This window comes from Pogona vitticeps, chromosome 10 (assembly GCF_051106095.1).
Source record: "Pogona vitticeps strain Pit_001003342236 chromosome 10, PviZW2.1, whole genome shotgun sequence".
NCBI classification, from domain to species: domain Eukaryota; kingdom Metazoa; phylum Chordata; class Lepidosauria; order Squamata; family Agamidae; genus Pogona; species Pogona vitticeps.
This window is the reverse complement of record NC_135792.1, coordinates 10,888,769-10,893,164: the sequence shown is the minus strand read 5'-3', so window position 1 is coordinate 10,893,164 and position 4,396 is coordinate 10,888,769.

Below are 4,396 nucleotides of genomic sequence, written 5' to 3'. Positions count from 1 at the left end.
ATTGCTCCTAAGAAGGTTTTCACATTCATTTCAAATCCGCAGAACAATATTTCATCCGTCCTTAATTATCTCCCCAACGGTAAGAGAAGCGTTGCACAGTCCTTTTGTTCTCCTGATTTTGCATGCGGTGTGATTAGGTAATAAGATTTTTTTTTTCCTCCCTCAATGTTTATTTTATTTTATTTTATTTTGCCGGTAGTCGACCAGTTCTTACCCATGTGGGGTTTGCGCTCATTGTTCAAAGGGGAGAGAAACAAGCAAGAGAAACACGAGTCCTGCCAAATTTCACGACATGCGAACGTCCTCTGAGGTGTGCGACGATGGCGCATGCTTTTCATTACAATCCCCTCCTGCGCTCCGCTTTGCTACCGGAACGGTAACCCCATTGTCTTGGCTGCATTATTTTGAAGCAGCTTTTCTTTCCCACTGTTTGGGCCCTGTAATCCTTTCGGGTTGCAGCCGTCGTGAGAATCTTGGCTTGAAAGGAATCACTTAGCGCTCACGGATGCTTCTCTTGAACCTGCTGGCAAAGAAGGAGGCTTTGACTAAAGTACCAGGCCTGTGATCCTACTGGTGGGGAGGGGGAGGGAAAAGAAATCTCTTTCTCTTTGGTGGAGTTTATAATTTGTTGCTTTCATGGTGCTCTGTTCTCAGTGCTTGTACTCCACGTTATCTTCTCTCCCCTGTGGATTTTCTACAAAGCATGATGGGAATGTTAGCTTGAGAAAGAAAAAAAATAATAATAATACGGGCTGTCAATGTTTGCCTAGTGCATATGCAAGACACATCACACAGCCACAAGCAAAGGGAGACATCTACTGTTTGATAGATAGTTTAAAAAGGTTATTTACTTATGCATATCCTTGCAGGGCTGCAGCCTTTAAACAAGCTGCTTTGCCAGCTTGTCCAGCACCAAGGACTAGACTGAAAATTTCACTGAAAGGATGAGTGGGTCTAAAAGTGTGCAAGTTTACAGGAAAGACAGTGGCTCTTCAGTGCCAGTTCTATGAGGAAAAGCGGAGTTGATTTTGCTTTGGCAAGGGGAGGTAGCCACAGGCAAGGGCTAGAGACAAGTTTTGTAGCTGACCTGCTAGCCTTCTGCATGCAGGGAGCACATGGACCATATGATTCCACTGTACACATGATTCAGCTCCTTTTATATAGTAGATACATCACAGGATTTTTACACAAGAGCAGATCTACTGTGAATGTGAATAGCAGACCACTGTGAAGAAATCCCAGGCTATTTCGCTGGAATAATCAGAGGAGTTGTTCAAAGAGGAGTAAAGAAAGATAGGGAGCAGTGAAACAGATGCATGCCTCTATGACAGATTCTTAAACAAGCAGACCTGTATTTTGACTGACATAATTTAATTTTAGCCTTTGATTTAGACTTGCTGAAAGCTTCATAGAGAAGGGGTGCCAGAGGCGACTAGTACAATTCAGCATACATAAACGAAAGAAAACATGTACAGTGGATCCTCTACTTAAGGAATTAATCCGTATTGGAACGGTGGCTGTAAGTCGAAAAGTCTGTAGGTCGAATCTCCATTGACCTACAATGCATTGAAAACTGATTAATCCCACAACTGGCAGTTTTTATTCTATTTTTGTTCCATTTTGGTTTTTTTCTGGTCTGTAGGTCGATTCTCCGGCTGCAAGTCGAATCTAAATTTTGCAGCCAGAGAAGTCTGTAACTCGAAAAGTCTGTAAGTCGAGCCGTCTGTAAGTCGAGGGTCCACTGTATGTGGGTACAGGAGGACGGAGCCCTGCCCTCCGCTGCCTGAGTCTATAGGCCCTCTCTACAGATGCTTCCCTAGGTAGAATTCTGGACGTTTCTGCCCAAAGATAAGACACCTATATTTCGCCTACCTAGAACAGAGCCTGTCTTCCAGGCTACCTGAAAAAGGGAAGTGTCCCTCAGTGCTTTCTGGGAGGTGTAGTTCTTTGAAGTTCCCTGTAATAAAGCCCTGTAGGTAGCAAGACTACATCACCCACAAAGGCTTAAGCCTCCGAAGAAGCACTTAGGTATAGGAAGTAAGCTCAAGACTTCCTGGAAGATAGGCCCTGTTCTGGATGAGTAAGTTCAGTGTGTGTCTGTGGGCAAGCGCGCGCGTGCACACACACAAACACACACCCTAGTGGAGAGCACCAACAGATGGAAGGATTGTGTCATTATACCCCCATGGCCTTTTTAGTGACACCCCACCTTCAGCTGTAGAGCCTGACAACAAAGCAGATTTCTGTTTGAACTGGGTCTGTCACTGTCATGTGTATTTTCTGAAGTGACCCTAGAAATTGCAGACTCAAAACTGCTTTTTAATCCAAAACTATGTCAGAGACAGTTCAGCGCAGAAATTTAATACAACCACCAGATGGAGCTATTTGTGTTACAGACGCTTCAAAGGCACCCTTGTTTTATTTACAGTAACCTTTAGCTGTCATCAATTTTGCTTTTAAAAATTCTTCTTTTCACTTTTTTTTCAGTCGCAGACCCCTATAAGTGTTTTTGAGACATTGGTCCTGTGCAATCAGGTGGAAGCACAGTTAAAATAGTGTTCAGCAAACCACTTAATAGGGCACTTTATGTCGCCCCAAATGAGGCCACGGAGCCCATTCCCACAGGCAACATCACGATGCATGTTTACTGAGAAATCAGACCCATTCATCCAAAGTCCCACTTGGCCCAGATCTTTCATCATAAGCTTCCTTCTTTTCTTTTCAAGAGGCATGCAATAGTGGGCTCTTATCCCTTTAATTAGCTGCTTCCTAGGCACTCTTAAGCTGGTGTTCTGAAATGCTCCCTTTCATTGGTCAATTCCTGTCCCCAGTTTCCTGTTTTTTGCCCAACGAATGGCTCATACACTTGAAAAATCCACTTACCATAAAGGGGACACTAGTAATTGAATGCTCTGCTGGCAAAGAACAGGAGTTAATAAAAAGGTTGATTCAGGAATAATCTAGATTTGAGTCAATAGGAAACTACTAATTAAAGCTCCTTGAGTCCCTTATCAGGAGAAAGGCGGTATGACCTACCCTATCCTGACTAATCACCCTTTCCTTTCAATAGGTTTGCTTTAAGCCCAAATCATAAGAGCCCAAGCATAAAAATAAATTATTTATTTAAATGTCACAACGGTTAAACTGCAGTCTTAAGCTCGAGGTTACATGAATTATAAATATCAACTTTCCCATGCCAGAACTAGCTCTCCCTGATACAAATTAATTATCTTGTACAGCCCACTCTAAAACCCAGACTTCTTTCCTTAGATACAATTTAACTCTTTCCATCCTCTTTAGTTCTTTTTATATCACCTTCTGGCAACTCTGGATTGGCTCTCCTTTTTGACTTTTTTCCAACCAATCTTTCTTTCTGTTGTTGCTGGGTAAAGTGGGTGATTAATGGGGGGAAGTATATGTGATGGAACAAATGGGTTCTGTCACGTGTCGTCGTTTAGTCGTGTCCAACTCTTCGTGACCCCATGGACCAGAGCACACCAGGCCCTCCTGTCTTCCACTGCCCCCTGGAGTTGTGTCAAATTCATGTTGGTCGCATCGATGACACTGTCCAACCATCTCATCCTCTGTCATCCCCTTCTCCTCCTGCCTTCACACTTTCCCAACATCAGGGTTTTTTCCAGGGAGTCTTCTCTTCTCATGAGATGGCCAGAGTACTGGAGCCTCAGCTTCAGGATCTGTCCTTCCAGTGAGCACTCAGGGTTGATTTCCTTTAGAATTGATAGGTTTGTTCTCCTTGCAGTCCAGGGGACTCTCAAGAGTCTCCTCCAGCACCACAATTCAAAGGCATCAATTCTTTAGCGGTCAGCTTTCTTTATGGTCCAGCTCTCACTTCCATACATCACGACAGGAAAAAACCATAGCTTTGACTATTCGTACTTCTGTCGGCAAGGTGATGTCTCTGCTTTTTAAGATGTTGTCAAGGTTTGTCATCACTTTCCTCCCAAGAAGCAGGCGTCTTTTAATTTCGTGGCTGCTGTCACCATCTGCAGTGATCATGGAGCCCAAGAAGGCAAAATCTGTCACATGTACCTCTACCCATTACTTGATCAAGAACTCTTTCACAATTCTCCACAGTGAGCAAAGTACCATATTTCTTTATACATCTTTACACATATTTAATATTCTTTAATGTTTAATTATTACATATTTGTAATTATACTTACCTATAATTACACAAGTAGCTGTGCTCCTGTAAAGGCAGAAGAAAATAGAGATTTAAATAAGGAAAACAAACAGGACATGCTGGAAATATGCCTCAGTTTCTGAGTAGCTTATTCAAAACTGATATTATTTCATGTCTCCTGCTTTCTTGAGCAGCGAGAAGCTTCAAAGGGAACCTTTTCCAAGGTCAGTTCCCTACAGATGATGCTCTTTT